This window comes from Tenrec ecaudatus, chromosome 3 (genome assembly GCF_050624435.1).
Source record: "Tenrec ecaudatus isolate mTenEca1 chromosome 3, mTenEca1.hap1, whole genome shotgun sequence".
In the NCBI taxonomy this organism is placed as follows: domain Eukaryota; kingdom Metazoa; phylum Chordata; class Mammalia; order Afrosoricida; family Tenrecidae; genus Tenrec; species Tenrec ecaudatus.
Window position 1 is genome coordinate 80085935 of NC_134532.1, and position 26945 is coordinate 80112879.

Genomic DNA, 26945 nt, shown 5'->3' on the forward strand with positions numbered 1-26945 from the left:
AGAATGGGCTAATTCCACATGCATTTGAAGCCACCTCATCCTGGGATGAAGCAGGCAACAGCCAAAGTTCAATCTTCCTTCTTCCTTCCTGAAGAATCAGTGATGAAACAGCAGTCTGTCCAAGAACATAGCTTTGATCTCACATGCGTTCTTGTTTCGTCTCTCTGCTTGCACTCCTCTCTCCGGTCCTCTCTTCTGGAGTTTCTGCCTCATGCTTCTTTGAGCTTATTACTAATTTTTATGTGGAACGATTCCATTATCAATAAACTGTGTGGCAGAGCCTCTACAGTTGCGAGGATGGAATGAGAATTAAATAATTTCACAGCATGACAGTATTTGGTGTTAAATTTGGCCTGATAACCTGAAGATTGGTAGTCTAAGTGCCCCAGCAGCTATGAAATAAAACCAGACATCATAGTCTCTACTTCTATAACGATTTCAGCCTTGAAAACCTTATGGAATAGTTTCTATAGGGTCAATATCAATATGAATCTGCTTAATGGCAATATGTTTATAAGATTTGAATCCATTCCCATTCAAATAGCTACTCTTTCAAAGCACACAATATAGATACGTACTTACCCCTGAAATGTGATTTTATATCAATTTTCACTAATATATGGACACTGCAAGAATTTTAACATAAAATACAAAGAAAAGTGGTTAAAAAGGAAACTAACGTATGCTTTGGAAAAACATTATGAGGACAATAAAATTAAATATTGAGAAAATTTTAACATAACCAGTAAATATTGTGGATCTGATAAATTTTATAAATTTAAAATTTAAATAATAGTCTACAAGGTTGGCGTAGAAGCTGCTGTGGAAGAAAAAGGGTCACATTAGAAAGCATGGATCAATTGGAAGGAAAATGTGGAGCAGAACTAAAACTCATCAAACAGACCAGGCCTACTTGTCAACTAGAGACCTGCAGGACTCCTAAGACTATGCCCCTTACCCTAGGGGGCTGCATCTGGATTCACCCTTGAATTAGAATACCAATCAGCCACTGAAGGTCAAAAGGGCAGCATTTGCCCCAGGAGAATGCACAGTGTGGACACTGTGTGGACATGGGATGAGCTATTGCACAGTAAAGGAGGTGCAATGCGTTACTCGAGGCAGAGTAAATGTAAATCTTTTAATGTGAAAATAGGATGTGATCTGTAAGCCTTCACGTCATTCAAAATAAAATGGTAAAATATAAATAAATTAATTAACACCCTAATCAATGACTGCCAACTAGTCGAGTCTGACCCAGAGCCACATGGCACGGAAGATTATGACTGCCGCTGTGAGCTCCATGTCAATTTCTGTAGCTGTAGAAAGCCTCATTTGCACGCACAGGTGTCCTGGTGGTTTCAAACTACTGATTTTATGGTTAGCAACAGAGCATGTAACCCTCTGCATATGATCCAAATCAAATAAGGAAGTGAGATCCAAAGGGCAGCATTTGCCATGGAATCAAGTTCAGTGTGCAGGAAAGGACATCAAACAATTCCGTAGTTAACAAGGGAAAGGCAGAGAAGTTCAAAGGGTGCTGTCCTTTGTGGGGATGAAGACCAACATCATGAATCAAAAATTGCTATGAATGGTTGAACAGAAAATCAATTTTTCTGTAAACTTTTACCCGAGTCACAATAAAGGGGTATAAATATCCAATCTTTAATTGGTTGCATTACAATGTTGATAAAATAAGAGGAATCAGTCACTGATAGATAAATATGATAGATGATACATAGATAGATAGATGATAGATGATACATAGATAGATAGATGATAGATGATAGATAGATAGTACATAGATAGGTTGACATATCCACAGATAGATAGATCGTAAATAGATAGCTGAAGATGAGACATGTGAGAAAGCTGATAAAGTCCTCAATTATCCTTTTTAAAATTAACGATTTTTTACTCCTTCCTTTTCTTCAGAAGCCAAATGAATTGAAGATTATCATATCATGCTATTTATATAATAATATAAGTAAGGTATTTAGGCTTGAGTACTTTGTATTCGATCAAAAACTCTGAACATGATTGTAGACTGGTATCAAATATTATTAATCTTTACTTAGTAACTCAATACTAATTCAATTCTGAACAGGTTTATCAATAAGGACATAACAAGGATTTCTGCCTGCTATGGGAACAATGGACATTGAGAATAGGCCAGGTGAAATGGAACTATAACCTGAGATAAACTTAAAAGGAAATAAGCAGGAAACCCAAGGACAGACTAAGCCGACTAATTAGAAGTCTGGGAACCCAAGTGCAAAGGTGCTATCGCCAGCCCTGTGGGCTTTGTTCTAGCCCTGGGTTCTTCTCACCTCCTGAGGAAACTCGCTTCTCTGCTTCTGAAGCATGTCCATTGACGCCTGAAACAACGTTTGCTCCCCTCTTTCTAGAGGTGTATGTGGGTGCCTTCCTCCAGGGCGATGGCCAGCTCGCTGCTCAGGAGGGACTAGCTACTGCCTCCAACGGAGACAACCCTGGTGTCAGCAGTGCAGAATATCACCTTTACCCGGAGAAGAAAAGAAAGAAGAGAAAAAAGAGAAAGGAAAGAAAAGGGAATAGGAGGGACAAAAAAGAAAGCTGTTACATAACATAAGTTATAATAAGTTCCTTAGCCTGGAACTTTCCATATGCAGTATCAGACGTCACTGTTGGAGCAAGTCGCCATTTATATGCAACATTAGTTATTCCGTTGGTAGCAGAATCAAAATAGCATGCGCCTTCTTAATTACTTCCACTTTGTAGAAAACACACATATCACTCACTATTAAGATTAGTATCTCTGTTAATTAAAAAGTATTGCTGCAACATTATACAATTTATTCCAAAAGATAATGTATGGGAATTTCAGAGTGCAATGTCTGATACATTTCAAGAATTCAAAAACGTGAGTCCATTCTCTCTGAAGATGGCAGAAGACATGATAACTTGCTCCCATTAATAACTCAATTGAGGAAGGCATCAATCTTAACCTCTTGACTATTCACGGCAGACAAGGGGAAACCAATTGTTAATCTATCCCTCCCACTTCCCTATCGCTCTTCCTTCAGTTTTCAGAAAAGAAAATCTTAAAATAGTTGCAAACTTGTAACTTTAATGATACCTTATCAGTACTCTTTCACTTTGATATCTAATTTAATTTTTACACAAAATCTTTATGTGTCTTACAATTTTGATTCTAGCTAATTTGAGTTTTTTGTTAATTATATGGTATTATATTCATTTTTATATGATATAATTTCATTTAAGGGGAGCACAATATTGGTTTAATGAATCACTGAAATATTAATATATTAGGAACAGAAACATTTATTGAATTAAATATGAAATATTATTGAAAAATATATTCATAGTCCATATAGTAGAATGTTAAAATAGTTAATAAAATTATATGTAATATGCATGCCTTTCCATCTGACATGTAATTTTGCAAATTTTGCTCTGCAAAAGGGGGAAAAATCTGTTTCCTTACATACAGAGTTATATTTAGCCAGATGCCTCAAATAAGCATTGCTGTCAGACTGCTGAGTTTGTTGAAAACAGAAACTGCTTCTTTAAGTTACCTGTAAGATACAATGAATCTGCTTGATAAACATGATTGCCTACTCAAAAATTGCATTCTGCCAAAAAGCAACTGTTTTTAATATGACTGCCCAATTGTAAACACTCACAGACAGCACCAAGGAAAATTCTAAATATCTGACATCACTTGGGATGCAGTTGATTATGTTTGTAGGCAGCGTTTTCATAGAATTTATATTGCATCGAAAATGCTGACAAAATCAACATTTTTTATTATTAAAAATGATAAAACTGCTCTGTGACAAAATATGATGGATGAGCACATTTATTTAATATATGTTTTCCAGTTAAAGGATTTCTTTTGAAATTATATAGCTATATCTTCTTTTTAATCCTTCTTAGTAATGTTAACTTCAAGTCATTTTTTAGTTTGATAGAGGTAAAACTGATTTAAAAAAATGTCTTTGGTCTAATTATTTTATCTAGATGTATAAAACTCTACTTAAATAGGTCTCACACGAGTACATTTTTTTCCTCTTGTTCAGTCTATAGAAGCTGATTTTTCATCTGACTCACCAGCACTGTGGCAGGTAGATGTTATATCACCTTGCATTGTGAAGGGGTGGAGTCCAACCTGTCAATCGGGTCACAGCCAGAAGCTACCTCCTGAGAGATGTGGACTTTTTACAAGAGAAACGCTCATGGTCTCTCCTCTCCCCTCTCTGCCTCTTTGCCTTCCTATGGGCTGTATCTTTACCCTTGTTGTTGCTAGGTCTCATCTAGTGGGTTCAACACATAGCACCCCTGGGAACTTCAGCATAAATCACTGGCCAACCCTGTTATTCTTATGATGATTCTTATACTTGAGCCCATTATTGAAGCCGCTGTGTCAATACATCCAATTGAGGGGCTTTCTGTTTTTCTCTTTGCTCCTCCACTTTACTGAGCATCATATATTTTTCCAGGGACTGATCTTTCCTGATCAGATGCCCTAAGTGTGTGAGATGATAAGTTATTGCTATCTTTGCTTCTAAGGAGACTTCTTGCTGTCCTTCATCCAAGATATATTGGTTTGTTTGGGCAGTCCATGTAGCTGTCATTGTTAGGTGATGTTGAAGTTATCCTGACTCATAGCTACCCTATGTACAAGAGAACAAAATACTTCCTGGGCCTCCACCACCCTCAGACCTTTTAAGTTTGAGCCCATGGTTGCAGCCACTGTGTCAATTGTGTCATGGAGGGCCTTCCTATTTTGCGCTACCCCTCCGCTTCAGCAAGCATGGTTTCCTTCTCTGGGGACTGGTCTCTTCTGCTAACATGTGCAAAGTACGTAAGACCAAGAGTCATCATCCTTGCCTCTAGGGAGAATTCTGGTGGTACATCATCCAAAACTTTCAATATTCTACACCAGAAAAAAAGTTCACTTACGTTGATTGGGTTGTTGTTGTTTTTGTACAACATTTTGATTTTATTCATTCGGGTGGCCCTGATGAATCCTAAGTTGTAGAAATATCTTTTTTTTTTAATTGGCGACTCTTACAGCTCTTATCACAATCCATACATATATCCATTTTGTCAAGCACATCTATACATATGTTGCCATCGTCTTTTCCAAAACATTTTCTTCCTACTTCAGCCCTTGGTATCACCTCCTCATTTTTCTCTCCCCTCCTTTTCCCAAGAACCCTTGAGAATTAATATATATCATGTCTTACATTGACTACTGTCTCCCTTCATCCACTTTTCTGTTGTCAGTCCTCCTTGGAGGGGGCCATACATCGATCATTTTAATTGATTTCCCTATAATCCCACACCCTTATGCTCCTAGTATTGCTACTCCCATTACAGGTCTTGAAGGTTTATCTTCCCTGGACTCCCTGGGAGGTCATATCTGTACCAGTGTACATGTTCTAGTCTAGCCAGATTTGTAAGGTAGAATTGGGATCATGATAGTGGGGGGTGCAGCGGAAAACCTTAAAGAACTAGAGGAAAGTTGTGTGTTTCCTCAGTGCTATGCTGCACCCTGATTGGCTCATCTATTCCTTGTGGTGCTTCTAACAGGGATGTCTCATTGACTACTGATGGGCATTGGGTCTCCACTCTGCCCTCCCGCTCACTCACATTGATAGGATTTTGCTTTGTTTTGTTTTGAGTTTTTGATGCCTGATAGCTGATCGCATCGACACCTCATGGTCACACAGGCTGGTGTGCTTCTACCATGTGGGCTTTGTTGCTTCTAAGCTGGATGGCCGCTTGGTTATCTTAAAACCTTTAAGACCCCAGATACTGTATCTTTTGATAGCCAGGCACCATCAGCTTTCTTTACCATATTTGCTCATGCACCCATTTTGTCTTCTGTGATCGTGTTGGGAAGGTGAGCACCACAGAATGCTTGGTTATTAGATCAAAGTGTTCTTGCTTTGAGGGAGTACTTGAATAGAGGCCCAATGTCCACCTGTTACCTTAATACTTAACATATAAATATGTGTCCATAGGTCTATTCCCCTGTCGTTATATATAAATGTGTTTACATATATACATGAATGTATTTAGACCTCTATGAATGTTCTTTGCCTCCCAGTTCTTTCCTCTACTTCCTTTTACTCTCCTCTTGTTCCACTAGCATATTTGGCCTTCATTTGGGTTTTGGTAATTTCTCTGGGCTACATTTCCCTTAATCCAACCCCCTTCTTCCCCCCAAGTATCCTATGTCCTCCTTGCCATCAATTTTAGATAACTGATTCTTCCCTTGTCCCTGGGTTTGTTGGCACCCCCTTACCCATGTCCCCCCAGAAAATCCAGTCCCATTGTTCTCTACCCTGGGTTGTTCATCCCACCTATCTTACCAGATAGACATGTAGAGACAATAATATACACAAAAACAAACAAAGGGAAACATAACAACAAAAGAAAACAAAACAACAACAATTTAAAAAATAAATAATATATGGAAAACCAACAGTGAAAAAAAAGCCCTCAAATACGTCCAGGTCTGTCTGTGGGCCTATATGAGTATTTTCCAGTCAGGTTTGCTGGAGTGCCATGCCCTGGCCCCAAAGTCCACCCTTGGCATTACTCAGGGACTTCTTGCTTTGCTCCCCCTGCTGTTCTGCTGCAGGCCCTTAGTGCTTCACCTCAGTGCGGTGGGGTTGGATTGGGCACGTCTCTCTCACCGTGTCCCCAGTGCCATCCCCAATAGCGCTTTGAGTCAGTGAGGGACGTCGTGACATCCCTCACTGACTTACATTGATGCTCATTCTTTTATGTTCCTATCAATGTTCAACTTTCGCAGGCATATGAGGAAACTTAAAATAACATATCTTGGGTAAGGTGGACCTTGTTCCTCAAAGTACTTCCTTGCTTTTCAACATGTTCTGCAGCACATTTACCTAATGCAATGCATCATTTGACCTTTTGATTTCTGCTTCCACAAGCAGTAGTGGTGGATCCAAATAAGACAATATCCTTGACAACCTCAATCTTTTTTCCATTTATTATCTATTGGTCCAGATGTGAGGATTTTTAAATCTCTCTTTGAGTTGTAATTAATACTGAGGGCTGCAAATCTTGATCTTCATCATCAAATATTTCAAGTTTTCCCTTCTTATAGCAAGCAATGCCATATCATCTGCATATTGAGTGATTAATAGGCCTTCCTCTAATGCTGATGCCACATTTTTCTTCATAGACAATCCATATTCTCTACTTGCTCAACCTATAGATTGAATAAGAATGATGAGAAGATACAACCCTGATGCACAACTTTACTGGTTTTCAGCCATACAAATATTCCTTTGTCCTGTTCTCACAACTGCCTCTCGGTCCATGTATAAGTTCATGATGAGCACAATTAAGTGTTGTGGATTTTCCATTTTTCTCAGGGCTGCCAATAGGCACTTATGACCCACACAGTCAAATGGCTTAACATAGTCGATGAAAACCAAATAAACATCCTTCTGGTTCAGATCCTCTTCTGAATTCTTTCTGAACCTCTGGCAGCTCCCTATCAGTATACTACAGCAAGCATTGTTGGATGATTTCCAGGAACATTTTACTTGCAGGTAATATCAATTATAATGGTTTTTAGCTTGGACATACTTTTGGGTTATTAATCCTTGGAAAGGGTGCGAATGTCAATCCTGTCATCAGGTAGCATTTGTCCAAATGTCTTGCCATAAATGAGTGAGTAGTATTTCAATGCTTTATCATCCTGTTGAAAAATCAGTTGATAGTCTACCAATTCCTTGGGGCTTGTTTTTGATTATTGCTCTCAATGCAACCTGGATATCGTTCTTCAGCACAATTATTTCTGTCATACGATACCTCTTGAAATGGTTGAATGTAGACTAGATCATTTTGGTACAGTAATTCTCTGTATTTTTTTCTATCTTCGTTAGGTGCTTCTTGCATCTTTCAATATTTTGCCCATAGAATCTTTCAATATTACCGTTCAAGGTTTGATTTTTTTTCTTTAGCTCTCTCAGTTTAAGATATGCTAAGTGTGTTCTTGAATCTTGGTTCTGTAATTCTAGGTCATTGCACATTTTAGTATAGTATTTTCCTTTCCTTCTTCAGCTTCAAGTTTCAGAGTCTCTTGTGACATCTACTTTGATCTCTTGTTGGTTCCAATGTTCTGAGTGAATTTTGGCTTTCTTCACCTGTGATGTTCTGAAACGATCCCACAGTTCCTCGGGTCTTCTGTCATTAATGCTCAATGCATTCAAATCATTCTTATGCGTGCCCAAATTTCACATGGAATATACTCAAGTTTCTACTTGCATGTGCTTTAATTTTCTTCCGCTTCATCCTGAACTTAGGTAACTGTGTTCAATAATTATTATTTGATAATAATTTCATAATAGCTGCTGTTATTTTAAGTTTCAAAATATCTTGGGAACAATTATTTGATGGCACTTACACTGAATAAAAGTGAGAAGAATTTGAGAGGCTTAGACAGTTGGAAGAATAAAAGTGCCCTTCCTCTAACTCACTTGTTTCTCTGTGTTCTCAGTGGCACCAGTGGTGAAGTGCACAAATTCCAACTGAAAAGTAACTAGTCACAATGCAATAGTGGGTGACTCAAAGGAAAGAATGAATGGTCTACTACCAGTGGTCACAGCCATTGAGAGAACCATGGAATGCAGTTTCTAATCTCAGACTAATTAAATTTTTGGAGAAAACTTGCTCAATAAAACACACACCAATTCAACACTTTCCGCAGGTAACATTAACGGATATTGATCACATTAATCAAGTTAGGCAATCATTCATTATCTTTCTCCAAATTATTCTGCCACCATTAACACAAATCTATTGCTTCCTAAGTTTCTCATCTCTCCTTTTGAATTACTATTGTCAATTAATTTTAACTAATTGCAGTATCAGAATTCAGCACACATAGAATGGATATTTTTTCTAAACTTAGGACAAATTTTCAGCACTAGAGTTGGGTCTATCTTCACAATTTGTTCGTCAACATTGTTGACAATATTGCATTATCACTGAAATATGCATGTTTGAAGATTCTTCCAAAGCATCTAGTGTAAACAGCAACAGGATTTGGAAAGGATTGAGTCAAATATTGGTCAATTACCTGGTAAACTTGGCAAGTTTTGCTTACTTACTAGTATAGTAAACCCATTTTCACTAGAAATTAGAAAGTATGCACAAATTGAGCAGTGCTTAACCTGATTATTGGTTATACATGGGACTGGCAACCATAAGATCAGCAGTTCAATGAGCAAATAATTGACCAGCATCATTTTTAGTAAATCCAATGAAACTTTGCTGGAGATCATTCAACAACAATATATCAGTGCATTGACAGGAAGCTGAAAGAGATTCAGGCCCTATTCAGAAGAGGAGGTGGAACAAAGGATACGATTACTTAAGTCAGATGTCGTCACTGAAAACAGAAATCCCCAAAGTATGTTGCTTATATTTTATTGACTATGCCCAGTCATTTGACTCTTTGTGTCACCAGTGACTATGGGCAGACTTGAGAAGAATGGGGGTTCCAGACCACATCATTGTGCTCCCGCAGAACCTGTACACGGACCAAGAGGCAGTTGTGCAAACAGATCGAGGGAATAATTCATAATTTAGAATGTGTAGACCTGTGATACAGGGTTGCTATCTCACTATATTTATTCAGTCTGTATGCTGAACAATAATCTGAGAATATGGGTTATATGATGAAGGATAAGACATCAGGATTTTAGAAAAGTTTATTAATAACCCATGACATGCAGATGATACAACCTGGCTTTCTGAGGAGAACATTCAGCATTTGCTGAGAAAGATCAAGGATTGCAGCCTTCAGTATGATTAAACTCAACCCAATGAAGACCAAAATGCTCACAATTGGACTAGTGGGTAACATCATGATAAAAACATTGAAGTTGTCAAGGATTTCTCTTTTTTAAAATCATTTTAGCTCTTACCACAATCCATACATCCAACCATTGAGTCAAGCAAGTCTGTACATATATTGCCATTATCATTTCCTTTCCACGTGAGCCATTGGTATTGGCTGCTCATTTTTTCCCTTCCTCTCTGTCCCTCCCTCCTTCATGAACTCTTGATAATTTATAAGATTTTTTTTCATCTCACACTGAACAATGTCTTCCTTAAACCACTTTTTTTTGTTGTCCATCCCCCTGGGAGGGGATTATATGCAGATCATTGTGAAGAATTTCATCTTACTTGGATATAATCCATTATATATCTCTTGGGTTACTCCCACTTTTCAGGCCATACTTATTCAACCTGCACATCTATCTAAATATATATTTACTGAAGACCACTATTAAAGGATTGTGTTTAATAGTATTTGCCTTTGGTTCCTTTAACAATCCTCCTAGTATCTTCCCCAGCCTCAATTATTTTTGCCAATCTTCCCTCTTTTTGTTTATTTCCTTCTCCTTTAATACCTTATCGCATCTAGGCCAACATCTCCCCTCCTTCCATTCACTCCACTGCTGGTAACATCAAAGAAAGTTTCTTTTAATATGATTTTTTCTGGACTTTTTTACAGTAGTTATCTCACATTTATCCTTTGTGCCTGACTAATTATATTCATAATAGTGTCATCCAGGATTAACCATTATGTGAGATGTTTTTCAGATCATCATTATCCTTTGCCATTATGTGGTATTCCATTATGTTTAATTATCAATAGGTATGAATTTATTACCATCAATTTTCCTGTAAGTTTCTGAGCTTGGAGCAGTGCATTTTTGAATCTTACCATTGTTTACTTTATTACTGTTGTTTTAAAAAACAAACTCTCTCTTATTGAATGGATTCTGACGTGTTGAAACCCTATTGGACAGGGTAGAGTTGGTTCTGTGAGCGTCAGACTCTCACTCTTTACAGGAATAGAAAGCCTCATCTTTCTTCCTGAGATCAGGTGCTGGTTTTGCGTTGCTTACTTTGAAGTTAGCAGTGCAACTTGTAGCCACGGTGCCATAGGCTGTTATTATAGTGTTTGTCATATTTTTATAGTTTTCTTCTTTCATTTTGTTTGGGTTGATATATTTTTGAAGCTACAGTGTAATTTATTAGTTTACTACCACTAGCGTCTGGTCTATTGAAACTCATAGTGCTCTTATATGTGTGTTCTAAGACTGAAAATATTTACAGGATTAAATCTTTCTCCAGATATGCAGCTGGTGTTTTGAACCACCAACCTTGAAATTAGCAGTCCAACATGCACTCAATAGCACAACCAGGGCACCCAATCCATTGTCAACTCATAACGATCCTACATAGGGTTTCCAAGGCTTCACAAATCTCTATGGGAGCCGATAGCTTCATCTCACATGCATCTGGTGGGTTTTTTACCATAGATATTTCGAATAGAAGTCCAATGTTTACCCTTCAGGGCCATAAAGGATTATGGTGATGGAAAAGAATATTGAAAGTACCATGGACTGTGAGAAAAACAAAAATTTGTCTTGGCGCATATACAGTCAACATACACTTGAGAATCAAATATAGGGAGACTTCTCACATACTTTGAATGTGTTATCTTGAGAGACTAATTCATGGAGAAGGGCATCACGATTGGAAGTAGGTCAGAGAAAACAGTAAGATCTCAATGAGATTAACTGATCCAGTGGCTACAGCATTAACAAAAATTGTGAGGATGGTGTATTAACGTGAGGTGTTTTCCTTTGCTGTACTTGAGTACCACGTTAATTCAATGGCACCTAAAAACAACCAAGTACTTAAAACAATTCCTTCTACCTTGAAATCTCGATTTCAATGTTCTGTAACTGCACTGTGTCCTCCTTTACTTTGTAATTGTCTTTATTAGAATTTCATACATCATGTTCCCTATTTTCAATCTTTTAGATTTGTTTAACTTTGGATACTTCAATATCTGGGTTGATTTCTGATTGGTGTTATATGCTAATCTCATGCTGTTGCCTATGATGCTATTTCTAAGCCCTAAGTACTGCACTTAATATTTATTGTATGTTTGATCTGGGTTTTAAAATATTGTATAATTTCTGTTTATATAAGAAAATTCTGTTGATCTGGAAATATTCGAAATTCACCATTGTTTGGGAGAGACAATTTTTCTGATTATGTGTTTATTTTTTGACTTTCTGAGACCATTATAAAAAGAAAAAAAATGATTTTCACATCAAAATTAACAGACATGGAAGGTTACAGGAGGTCAAAAGGAAAAGGGTAGGAAGATAAGGAGGAGAGAGAGAAAAGTAAAGAAATAAGAGAGCCACCCACAGGAAAACATAGGCAGGAAAACAACTTCAGGTGAAAAGGTCGGAAAAGGTGTCAGAAAAAAATACCATTCTAATCAAAATCACCCAATATTTTTTCCATTTCAATCATGGTAAAATGCAAAGTTTTGAGAATGTTAAAAATAAATAAATAAAAGGCTTCTTGCTATCTATCTATCTATCTATCTATCTATCTATCTATCTATCTAATCATAAGTGCCCTTGTTTTGTTTCTCAAGAGAACCCTGCCTAACGCACCATCCTTGCTTTTTAGAACATTCTGGCTGTACTTTTTCTGGGTCAGATTTACTTGTTCTTTGAGTAATCCATGGTACTTTCAATATTCCTCATCAGCAACATAGCTTAATTTTGTGCATTTGTTAGCACATGCATACTCTTCCGGAAGACATTTAAAAACATTTTTGTGATAACATGTTTATTGTATATACTCGAGTATAAGCCGACCTGAATATCAACCAAGACACCTGATTTTATCACAAAACTGCATCAAAATGTGCTGAAAAACCAGGCTTATACATGAATATATATGGTAATATAAGACTAGTCATAGCTCTTATAAAGAAAACATTATAATTGATCAAGAGCCCACATAAACTTAGATGCAAAATTACTTATGAAAATATTAATACATTTAACTTACAAATACACCATATTAAAATAACTTTGTAAATAAAGGTAACATGTTACAGAAATGTTTTTCTTTCCTTCCTTTCTTTTTTAATACCTTTATTGGGGCTCTCACATCTCTTATCACAATCCATACATTCATCTAGTATATCAAGCATATTTGCCACCATCATCATTTTCAAATCATTCTCTTCCCACTTGAGCCCCTGATATAAGCTCCCCGTTCCTTCCCCTCTCTCCCTTGCCCACCCTCTCTCACAAACCTTTGCTAAATTATAGATTGTTATTTCCATATCTTCCATTGTCAGAAATGTTATTTTACAGATAATTTTATTTAAGCAAAACTAGCAATTTAATTTTAAAGAATTAGAAGAAATGTTAGAACAGAATATTTCTCATTGACATGCAACACATTAACTATTAATTATCTCTATAGAGAATGGTATGATATTTCCAATGTATTTGAATTGTGAGGCTTACTTCAGAGAAATACTGTCTCACAAAACCTGGTGTAAAATGTTAAGGTAGTTGTAAGTTTTTTTTTATAGAGATCAATGTCTGATATAGACTTCAAAGCAAATAATGGAGGAGATTTCCATAGAAATTGGCAAGTCCTGTGTAATCATAAGAAAATACCAACTATCTATCCATTGAAGATCTGTCTTTATTGCAGTGATATTATTAGTAAAGTTTCCAAATTCCTCAATGTTGAGAATAAAATACATGTGCTAACACATTAACTAAAGTGTGAAACCTATGACACCATAAAAGTAAAAGCCAAAGGCTCTGTCCTAAATTGGCTTCCGGAGGGTAAATAATGAATATTTATTGAAAAAGTTGATAGTATGAGGGAAAGCATAGCAAAAATACGAATCAGGACTCTGCCATAAATCATTTGACATTTGTGATTATAAACTGGATTCTGCGCTTTTTGGTCTGGTTAATACATTCTAAATTCAGTCCTTTACAAATCTAAAATTCAATACATCTGATTTGTTCTTCCATGCCAGTGGATTATGTTTCCATATATAAGCACTTATAAAGGTTAGGGGTTTCGGCAGAGTCCACCAGAACTTTGTTTCCATACTCCAGTTCTTATGGCTACCCTACTATTAATGCTTCCTCACATTTCCTTTTAGAAACTGGAATCTAGTAACATTTAATAGAAGCTTTATGATCTTAAAGTCAAGTTCAATCTTCTTAATAAGATGCTGACAAACTTTTAAAATAAATTTACCTTGTTCGGTTTCCAGAATACCAGTTTCCTTCTTATCTTCTGTGAATCACTATGCTTTTCGGTATTTCTTTAATATGTTTTTAATATGAATTTATTCATTACTACAATGCCTTCCTTAGTAAATAATATCTGTGAGTCTTCTTTCTGACTGATGATTCCAAAGCTCCACTCACTGCCATTGAGGAGATTCAGACTCATAGTGGCCCTGTAGATTGTAGTAGAACTGCCCCCTAGGGTCTGAATCTGTACATTTGTATGTGAGTAGGAAGTCTCATCTTTCTTTTAGGGCTGGTAAGTTCAAACTTCTGACCTTGTGACTAGCAGCTCAATGAGTAACCAAGTAAGTTCCATAGCTCTTGTTGGTTGAAGTTTGGGATGGGAGCAATCAGGCTGTGAACTCCTCTTCAAAGGCAATATATTATGCACTAACAATTTCAATCCCATAATTTCCAGATAAAATGGTATTCTCCATGATATAATTATTCTTTAAATAAATGTATTTATATATTTTAATTGGGAGCTCATACATATATAATTCCATAGTTCAATCAGTATCATACAATTGCTACCATTGTGCATCTCCCAACAATCATTTTCTTCCAGGACCCCTTGACATCCTCTCCCTTTTAACACCCCCCCCCGCCACCCCTCTAGCCCCACCACCCACCTTAAAAAACTTACTCTACATACTGTCCCTATAGGTTCATCAATCCTGGTTTTCATATCCTGGAAAACAGAAAAAAACACATTTAATACAATTCCAATAGGGTGACCCCAATGACATAACATTTCTCAGATAGACCCTAATATGAACAAACACACAACTATATAAAAAAATACAGAAAATGTTGAACAGCAGATCAGGTCCAGCATGCATTAGAGGGGGGATCAACTGACAGGGTTTTAACTGTTCAAGTCATCTATCCAATGCACTCTGTTTAGTAACAACTTTCCTCCCATCCCTCAATTATGGAGAGAGGGAGATAACCAGAGGCTTATTTCTCATGTAGTTCCCAGAAATGTATCTTGGGTTCCCATTGTCATTCATAGCCTTCTGCAAACTTGATTCTCACAATTTAGGCCCTGAAACTAATCCCTCCTTCTACTTCAGATAAAATGATCTACAATCCTTTGGTGACTGATGATGGTGTGCATCTTTCATGTGGACTTTTGGCATCTCAGATGTTGCTTGGTTGGTGGCAACCTTTTAAGACCCCCGATGCTATTCACTTTGATAGCCAGGTACCATCATTTTTTAAACCACATTTTGCTATAGCACCCATATCTTCTATGTTCCCTTCCTAAATGTGAGTATCCATGATGTTATTGATGCTTACAAAATTCATCAATAATGTCTTTAGATATTTAAAATAATAACATATTTTTATATTTAAGTATGTAATAAAAAGTGAGACATTGCAGTTATTTTAATATACAATAGGTTCATCACTAATCTTTGGTTGTATCGTAAAGCCTGTAAACCAAGTCAATTGGGTAATATCATGATAGGCTCAGTCATATAAAATTCCACCTCTCAGTATGACATTGTTATAGGATCATTAATGGTTTCATTAATAGCATTAACGCAATTCTTTAGGTATACAAGGATAATTTCTCATCATTTGACCTTCTATTTTATAAGACATAAAAATGACCATCTTGCTTTTCACTGTCTATAGGTCTATACTCTCATTTCTCTCAGCAAAGTTATTGAGCAAACACACCTACACAATAATTGCATTTTTTAGTACTTCATTTTTCTGCTCTGGTGAAAGTCACTTTAATGTTTGAATGGCGATTATGATCTGTTTCCATTTCATTCTTTGACTCTATCTTTTTTAATCTATAATGAAAACTTGGAAGAAGGCAAAATAATAACAGAAGGAGGTAAAGAAGGCCAGAATACAGCTAATCTTGGCATAAGAACATACCCTTAATCAATTAGTCATTATGAGTCAGACACTATACTATGCTTTCAAAAAGCACAACTGAAATCAAGACATATAATATTTGTTTTCAAAGAGAAGAAAGAGCAATGTAAAGCAGACAATTAGGCAACATCAATATCATGATGTATTGGAGACTTATTGGGTAAAATGTAATCATATGCTGAAGAGGCCATTTATTCCTTAGGGTGCATCTCTTCATTCATAAAATACATTTTATCCTTATCATTCACTTTCTGCAATCAGTTGGAATCAAGAAGATTATGAGAAAGATAGTTTACAAAATCTAACAGTTAATTTCACCTATTTTCTATTAGGTGTATGAAAGTTGGACATTGAATAAGAATGTCAAGAATAGATGCATTGGAATTATAATGACTGAAGAAAATTATTGAAAGAACCAAGGAATGCTGAAAGGAAAAACTTGTGTCTATTGGCATTCCTTGGGGACCTCGCTGCTTCATTGCCTGGCTGTTCTGGTGCACCCCCTTAGTGTTTTGCCTCGGTGTGGTGGGGTCAGATCAGGTGCAATTCCCACACTGTGTCTCCGGTGTTGTCCCCTGTAGGGCTTTGGATCAGTGAGGGAGGTCGTGTCTCATAGTGGGGCCGGCCATGTGATCCTCTGTGGAACATCATCTTCAAGGCTTGATGGGACAGGATGTGCTCCACTCTCTCCTCCTCCCCCTTCATTTGCTCCCTTTTGCTCCGATCAGAAATGTCCCACTCCCAGAGCTTCAGATTCAGTGCTGTCCTTTGAAATCAAGTTTCTGGGGTGAGAATCAGGTGTCCACGTAGGAGTTGGAATTAGGGCCGGACCCCCAGACCTCTCCACTGATTCCCTACTCCATGCCGACATATTGTATTCACATCTTGGAGCACTGGGTTGAAGTCTGGTCCCTCTTTCCCTGTGGAGATATAAACAATATCCTCCCCTTGGATGGGTTAGTGACCTGAGGAAGTTAGTTTATTGTGGCAGCCTGACTGATACACACATGTGGGATTAATTGAAGGGCGGAGAGATGAATGGCTCAGTGAGCCTCGCCTTTCTTGTCTCTCACTCTTTGATCATCAGACCTGTGTACAGCTGCCTTGCTTGTACTGTGCATCAGTTTGCAAGCTACACTACCTGTGGACACCTAAACTGTGGACTGTGTCACTGTAATTTGAGGTTCCTTCAAGACCTGCTTCGCCACACAATTGGAATTTACATCTCTTGAGCTGGGAACTGTTAGACCCTGTCATATGGCTGACTGTTGATGACCTGCCTTGTTGTTTGCTACCTGTGCCTGGATAGCCAGAATTGTTCTACAGAGGACTACCTGGCAGCCCTCAAGACTTGAAGGACTGCCAATGTCTCACAACTCTCTCACACCAGTGAGTTACACTGAGCCATTTGTACTGCATTATAATTTAACCGTTCATTTCTTGTGTTATATATATATAATTGTGTGCTCACCTCCCTGATATGATCACTGTAGACAAATGGGTGCAAAAGCAAATGTGACGAAGAAAGCTGATGGTGCCCGACTATCAAAAGATATAGCATCTGAGCTCTTACAAGTTTGAAGGTAAACAATCGGCCATCTAGCTCAGAAGCAATAAAGCCCACCAGCCTGTACAAACATGAGGTGTCAAAGGGATCAGGTATCAGGCATCATCAGTACAAAAAATCATATCATTGTGAATGAGGCTGAGTAGTGTGGAGTGGAGACCCAAAGCCCATTTGTAAACCACTGGACATCCCCTTACAGAAGGGTCTCAGGAAGACATGAGCCAGTAAGGGTGCAATATAGCAATGATGAAACATGCAGTTTTCCTCTAGTTCCTAAATGCTTCCTCCCTCCCCATTATCATGATCCCAATTCTACCTTACAAATATGACTAGACCAAAGGATGTACACTGGTACAGATAGGAATGAGAAACACAGGGAATCCAGGACGAGTGATCCCTTCAGGACCAGTGGTTTGAGTGGTAATACTAGGAGGGTGGGTTGGAAAGGGGGTACTGAATAAAAGGATCTGCATGTGACCTCCTCCCTGGGGGACAGACAAAGAAAAGTGGGTGAAGGGAGATGTCGGACAGGGCAAGATATGACAAAATAATAATTCATAAATTATCAAGATTTCGTGAGGTTGGGAGGTATGGGGAGGGAGGAGAAAAATGAGGATCTGATGCCAGGGGCTTAGGTGGAGAGCAAATATTTAGAGAATGATGAGGGAAATGAATGTACAAGTGTACTTGAAGCAATTGATGTATATATGGATTGTGATAAGAGTTGTATGAACCCCTAATAAAATGATTTTTAAAAATCTCTCACTTTCTTTTTATTGCTATTAAATATTTTTATTGGTGAATCTTACATCTCTTATCATAATCCATACATTCATCCCGTGTGCCAAGCACATTTGTACATATGTTGCCATCATTTTCAAAGCATTTTCTTTCTACTTGAGCCCTTGATATCAGCTCCTCAATTTCACCCTCCTTCCCCACTCTCCCTCCCTCATAAACCTTTGATAAATTATAGATTATTATTTTCATATCCTATATCATCCTCTGTCACCGTTAAGCTATTTTCTGTTTTGTCCCCCTGAAAATGGTCTATATATTGATCCTTTTGATGGATTCCCCCTTTCTCTATCCACCTTCCGCTTATCCTCCTGGTATCTCTCTTCTCATTGTTGGTCCTGAAGGGTTTATCTATCTTGGATTCCCTGTGTTCCTGGCACTTATCTGTAGCAGTGTACATGTTCTGAAAATCTACCAATTTCTTCAGCTGAAATTGCTCAAACAAGAAATCAAATGCATTGATAATATTTGGTGATTAGAATACAAGATTTTGAAATAAAGAAGAAGGAACAGTTTTTGGAAAACATGTCCTTAGTGATAGAAATGAAGCTAGAAATTACAAGATAACATTTTGCAAGATCGATTACTTCTGCATTGCAAATATCTTTTCCAACAATATGAATGGTAACTATACACACGGAGTTACCCAAAGGTAATAGTAAGGAAACAATTACCTACATCTGTGTAATGAGAGAATTAAGGAGTTCAATATAAGCAGCAAAACAGGACCAGGGGCTCACTCTGGAAAAGATTATTACGTGCTTGTATATAAGTTCAAGTTCAAGTTGAAAAAAAATTAAAACAAGTTCAGTAGAACCAAAATACGATCTTGACTCTATCCCACCTGAATATTAGGAACATCTCAAGAATGGATTTTATTGATTTAACATTAAGCAGACTTATCAAGCTGTGAAGCTGCATAAACATCACACAGGTAGAGTGCTGAGAGTCATTATTTTTTTAAAAAAGGAAAGAAAGAAAAGATCAAAGTGAATGTCAAAAGATACTAGGAAACTTACTCTAGGTCACAGATTACCTAAAGTAAATGGAAGAAATGATGAAGTAAAAGAAGTAAATGGAACATTTCAAAATACAGTGCAAAAAGGAAATGCAAAATATTATAATAAAATGTAATGAAATGCTAGAAAACCAAAAAGAAGATCATGATCAGTATACCTCAATCTGGGGGAAAAAATGAAGGAAAAACTCAACCCCTGAGTCTCAGTATTGAGAGGTTCCAAGGGAAACATATTGAACTATGCTGCAAGCATCAAATGAAGATGGGAGGAATACACAGAGAAAAGAACGAGTTGACACGCAACCATTTCTAGAAGTCGTGTATGATGAAGGACCGGTGATACTGTAGGAAGAATCCAGGTTTCAATGAAGGCATTGACAAAAAGCAAAGCTCAAGGGACTTACAGATGACCTACTAAAATTTTTCAATAAACCATTGAAGCATTGGAGGTACTAATTCATTTTTGCCCAAATATTTTGTAGACAACTACCTGACTAACAGACTAGAAGAGATCCCTATTTGTACCCATTCCAAAGAAAAATGACTCAATTTAGTGTGGAAAATAAAGCTCAATATTATTAATATCACATTCAAGTAAACTTTTGCAAAATATCATTCAACAAAGGTGGCAGCAGTGCATCTACAGGGAGTTGCTGGGAAGAGGGCTGGAGCTACGATGTCATTCCTGACATTAGATTAACCTTTTCTGGAAGCAAGAACTTCAGAAAGATGGCCGCGTGTATTTTCTTGACTATGCAAAATGTGGCTAATGGAAACAAAACTATGTGTAGTATTGAAAAGAATCAGAACTACAGAGCACTCCATTGTGCGTATGCAGAACCTGTACATGGACTAAGGCAGCTTTTGAACCAAGTAAATGAGTACTACCTGCTTTAAAATCAAGAAAGGTGTACCACAGGAGTTTACCATTTCATCATACTCACTGAATCTGAATGTTGAGCAAATATCCATGAAGCTGGACTATATGAAGAAAGCTCCATATCGGCCATCTGTAGAGGACACAACTTACTCCTGGAAGTGAGGAAGGCTTGAACCATTTGCTAAGGAAAATCGATGACTGTAGCCTCCAGTATGGATTGCAACACAGCTCAACTAAACCAAGAGAAAATAACTTACTCCTATTCTATATACACAGAAGGAAATATTACACACTTCTGCACCATCCTTACAAGTATTACTATGTGTGAGTCTATTGTTCTAGTCAGTTACCGTGTCAATCCAACTCCAGGCCCTTCCTCTTCCTTGACAGTCTGATATGTTACTAAATATAATGTAACTTTTCCAGGAACTGTTTCCTCCTGATAGCATATGTGCTAACTACATAATCTGTTGTCAATTTGAGACTTGGGGTTTAGCTTGTCAATAAGGTCACAGCTTGCTGACCTCATTTGGAAACGGTAAGGAGATAAATAGCTGGTTGGAGGTGAGACACACACTCACACCCTGAGAGACTCTATTAACAAGACACATGGAGCTACACTGATAGAGTCGGTGCCCTGGGAGCTGAGGAGCCACATGGAGACCCCCTGCCAGCGCTGAGATGCTTCTATTGCCACTGGATCCCCGTGGCTTGCTACCCACTGGCCTGTTATCTTCCTGCCTTTGGAGTCATTTCAAGTGATTCATGAATCTGAAGAGGACTTTATAAATTGGGATCAGACATATGGGTTAATATACAATTTATGGACTTGATCTGGACTGGGCTGGGAAATTTTCTCAATATTCAATTGCTCTGGTATATAAAGTTTTTTCTTATACACATATGAGTGTCCATGAAATTGTTTCTCTAGTCTACCTATGCTTACACAACACGTTCAATGTACAGTTAGTCAAAGTATCCTCATCCTTGTTTCAAAAGATCATTCTGCCTGAACTTCCCCAAGACAGATTTATTTTGGAAAAAAACTCAAGCTTTCAAGAATTTGATTTTACTTCAGTCCAAAATCAATTATCATGGAAGTTGATAAATAGAATGATGCCTTGAATAGGGAAAATCTGTTGCAAACTACCTTTTAAAAGTGTCGAAGAGAAAGAATGTCACTTGACTGTTGATATCTACCTGACCCATGTCATGGTATTTTCAATAGCCTCATATGCATGTGTGTGAAAATTAGACATTGAATAAGGAAGACCTTGGAAAAATCAATGCAATTGAGTTATGTTGCTGACAAAGGATATAGAATAAACCATGAACTGCCAGAAGGGGGGAAAACCTGTCCTGCAGAAACTTCAGCCAAATGTTCTTTGGAAGCAGCAGTGGGATAATTTTATAACTCTAGGTCTTAGCACATTTCATTGTAATACCTTCCTTGGTCTTCCCAAGCAGACCATTGAAATTTTCAGCTCTTTTACTTCATTATTTTTCCATTTGTCTTAATTATTCACTGATTAAAAACACGTTTTAGAATCTCTTATGGTTCCCATTTTGATCTTTTCTTTCTTTCTTGTCTTTTCTGTGATCTTTCCTTTCTTCATCCATGGTGTTCTTAAGGTCAGTCAACACTTTAATAAGGTCTTGTGTAGCAGATTTATCCAGTGTAATGAGTAGTTTTATCTATTGACTGCTGCTTCCATAAGCCTTGATTGTGGAACCAACCAAGACAAAATTTTGAAAACTTCCAGTATTTCTCTTTTTAAAAATGATGTTACCTACTGGCCTAGTTGCAAGGAATTGTATTGACTTCACATTGAGTTTTAATACTTACTGAAAGCTGAAATTCTGAATCTTCATCAGCAAGTGCTTCACGTCCTCCTCACTTTCAGAAAGCAAGGTTATGTCATCTACATGTCACAGGGGGTTAACAAGCCTTTCTCCAATCTTGTACCATTCCTCTTCATATAATTCAGCGGCTCTGATTATTTTCTCAGCATAAAGGTCGGATATGTATGGTGATGCATGCCTTTTCTGATTTAAGCCATGCAGTATTCCCTTGATGTCTTGCCACACTGCCTCTTGAGCCATATTCGAATTCCACATGAGCACCATGTAGTGCTCTGGGGTTTCCGTTCTTCTCAAGGCTACCCATAGTTCATAGCTGCACACACAGTCAAATGCCTTAGCCAGTCAATAGAACCCAAGTAAACTTCTTTCTCGTAGTTTCTGCTTTCAGTCAAGATTCATCTGAAATCAGTAATGATATCCCTTGTTCCATATCATCCTCTGAATCTGGCCTGAACATCTGGCTACTATGTCACTGGTATTTCACATGTCACCCAAAGGGAACAGTTTCAACAGGGCTTCAAGAAGATCAATTATCTGTCCACTTCTGAAGAATTAGTCACTGAAAACTTGAACTTAAATATGAGCAATTGATGGCATATTCATAGTCAGCACATGACCTTATTTCATCTGCTATTTAGCTTCCCCATTGTCATTGTGGAATTGTTTCTTTTAGAAGAATTAATGTCCATCTGTAGACAACTGGACATCCATTACAGAGGGGGTAGTGGAGAGGAGATGGGTCACTCAGGGTTCAGTGTGGTAATAATGAAAATCACAATCTTCATTTAGTTCTTAAATGCTTTCTCCCCCCAACTATCATGATCTCAATTCTACCTTGCAAATCTGGTTAGACAAGAGGAGGCACAACGACACAGATGGGATCTGGAAACACAGGGAATCTAGGTCAGATGAACCCCTCAGAACCAATGATGAGAGTGGTGATAACGGGAGGGAAGGGGGAGTAGGAAGGAAGAACTGATCATGGGGATCTACATATAACCTCCTCTCTGGGAGATGGGCAAAAGAAAAGTGGGTGAAGGGAGATGCCGGGCAGTGTAAGATAAAATAAAATAATACTTTATAAATTATTTAGGGTTCATGAGGGAGGGGAGAGTGGGGAGGGAGGGGGAGGAAAAAAAGGAAATGAGGAGCTAATTCCAGGAACCCAAGCGGAAAGTGAATTTTGAGAAAGATGAGGGCAACAAATGTATAAGCGTGCTTTACACAACTGATGTATGTATGGATTGTGATAAGAGTTGTATGAGCCCCAATAAAATGATTAAAGAAAAGAAAGAAAATATTTAGAAAATAATGATGGCAACATATGTACAAATACATTTGATAAACTGATGTATGGATGGTTATAACAGTTGTAAGAGCCCCCAATAAAATGATCTTTTGATTAAAAGAAAGAATTAATACCATATTCTTTTCAAGGAGTTTGAGATTAACAAATGTCCCAGATGTCCAATGCTTACATGGTGTTATTCAGAGTCATTTCCCCCCATTCCTTTAAGAATATCCCCTTACTTCCCTGGGTTTTGTGTTCCAGAGCCAGATGCCAAAAGTATCTAAAAACCTCGACTGGTCTTCTTGCTTCTTACCAAAGAAAAATAGAGTTCTGGCTTTTCAGATGAGGTGATGAATGTGTGGAATTGTATGTAGCATCACAATCTGTCCAAGGAAAAGAAAACATGTAGCCTGGTTTATGTTCAATAAAGTGGATTCTTAGACAAGGAAACAAAGAGTGTGGACCAATGCACATCCTCTCAGAAGACCAGGTTCTAATTCCATCCTATTCCTGCTTTTGGTAGAGAACACCCTTCAAAATGGGACCATAGCCACAGGCATACAAACTCAATAATAATAGTAGTAGTAATAATAATATAATATATAAGCAATTTTGGCTCAAACCCCACATTAATCGACTGATACTCAGTATCTTGCCACAGAGGCAGTCCATTGAATTTCTGTGAATTCCACCTGGAGAAGTCCATGCATCTAGTCATTTCCTTTGTGTGTTGTTGAAAAATGGTTTTTGTGATGAAGAAGTAGTTGGCCGTGCAAAAATCCACTATGCAATCTCCAGCTTTATTTCTCTCCCAGTGCCATATTTATTCTAACGACTATTGCTGCTTACATGCTTCCAAGTTTTGAATTCTGATCACCTATAATGAACAATGCACCTTGATTTCGTGTTTGATCCATTCCTGACTGAAGATCTTTCTAACGTCCCTCGCTCTCTGCACCCCTAGCACTTGTGGTTGGTGTAGAAATTTGTATAATTGTTATGTTGATGGAATTTCCTTATATGCGGATAGATATTCTCCTATCACAGACTGCATTGCACTTCAAACTAGACCTTGAAATGTCCTTGTGGAGTGAAAGTGACACCATTCCTTTTGAAGCTGTTATTGCAGCTCTAGTAACCCATACGACTGCCTGACTCAAAATGGACAATATCAGTCCATTTAAGCGCACTAATGGGTAAGATATTGATCTTTTGTGTTTTCTTTCATGTTTCATGATTTCTACTTTTCCTAGATGCAGACTTTATAAATTACAAATAACTCTAGCAGTTTTTCCTTCTCATTTCAAACCATGCCCTACCAACAAATGAAGATTATGAAGGTTTTACTCTCAAAGCCTTTACTCCATCCATGCCATTATGGTCCACTCTACTCTGAGGAGGAAGCGCTTCTTCCATCACATTTTCAGTGATTTTCAACTCGAGTGGCTCATCTTTTGGCACAATCTCTGACAATGTTCTTTTGTATTGATTTTCTCATATCCAAATAGATATCACAGACAGCATTGCATTTTGAGATTTTTTTTCAGGATTTGACATTATTTCTATTCTATTCATAAAACCAGCTCCATCTATAAGTATGCTATTAATAAAGCTGATTCAACGGTGGGAGGTTTGGTTTTTAGGAGCCCTTGTTATTGTGAAGTAGGCATTAAACTGCTAACTGAAGGGTTTGAGTTTTCCATATATAGTGCCTGAATGATGTCAATGATTAATATGCTGTGCATGTCATCACAAGATGGGCAGTGAAAATGTATGTGAAACCTTAGCGATCGTGGGTCTCCTCTTTCCTAAGGATGGAAAAGTTATCTTCCTTCATCTGAGGCACTGAAGGCCCTTAAATGACATTATCTCATTATCTCCAGAACGTCCTCTGTCAGAACTGGCTTGTAGTTTAATTCCAGTTTTATTGGTGGATAATGTCACATACATTATAGTTTTATAATTTAGGTAGGCAGCTGTCTACCCTGACAAAAGAGCTTTCAGCTTTCCTTCAGCTTGGGAATTTGTCTCATTTCTGCCTTCACATATCTCGTGCAGACATGACCTTAATGTTCGCAGACACCAACTATTTAAGTGGCCATTTGTCCAATGGCTTATTTTTCCTAAAGAAATACTGCTGTATTTTATTATATTTCATGTCATGAAGGAAAAATGAGCAGTATTTTGGATAAGTGATAGAATTTGGTTGAATCGTTTTATGGCTAAGATGAAAAATAAAACATTTTTAGCAGTATATCCTTCATTATTAAGTGAGTAAGAATTTTTAATTGTTTGTTTAATACATTTGAATGTACTTTTAAAAAGAAATCCCATACAACTTTTATCAGATGGATGTAAATTGCACATACACTTTTTTTCAGTGATCCCCTTTGGAAGTAATGAAAATATCCAAAATTTGGTCTAAATAGACTAAATCAGGGATGACTTAACAGCTTTAATCAGTTCAATCATTCCAATTTAATGAAACCATTTGATTGACTCAATACAAAACAAGTATTTTATCATTCTAATTTTTTAACCCAGAAGTAAAAGACAAACCAATTCTGAGATAGAATTTTATACTGGTTATGTACTAATTATGTTAGGTATGCAGGATCCTTTGAAAATATAAATCATGAATTATATAAAGAGACACCAGCATACTTTGTATTGGATGAATATAATATGCATGATAGGAGAAGGAAATTTGGAAGACCAGTAGTTGGCCTACTGACTGGAAGATCCAGAGAAAGGTGATCAAACTATGACCATTATCATTGATATCTCATTCAAGCAAAATTTTGCTGAAGATCATCCAACAATGATTATAACAGTACACAATTAGGGAATTGCAAGAGGTTCGGGCATGATTCAGCAGAGGCTGTGGAACAAAGAATATCATTGTGGATGTCAGCTAGCTCTGGACTGAAAGTAGAGAGAGGTTTAGTTATGTTTTATTGAATAGAAAAAAGGCATTTGAATCTGTGGACCATAATAAACTACAGATAACCTTGAGAAAGAATGAGAATCCCAGAGCACTTCATAATGTTCATGAGGAACTTGTTCGTGGATCATGAGGCAGTTGTGCGGGAAGAATAAAGGAATACTGAATGGTTTAAAATCAGGAAAGGTATGCAACAGGGCTGTATCATTTTGCCATACATTTTAGATCTGTATGTTGAACAAACCATGAATGTGGCATCAGAGTTGGAGGAAGGCTTATGGACAACCTGTGCTATTCAGATGACACAACCTTGCTTGCTCAAAGCGAGGGGACTTGCTGATGAAGATCAAGGATTGAAACCTTCCGTATGGATTATTAATCACTATTAAGAAAACAAAATCCTCTCAACTATACCCATTGTGCCATCATGATAAACTGAGAAAAGGTTGAGATTGCAACCACTTTTGTCTTCCTACGATCTGCA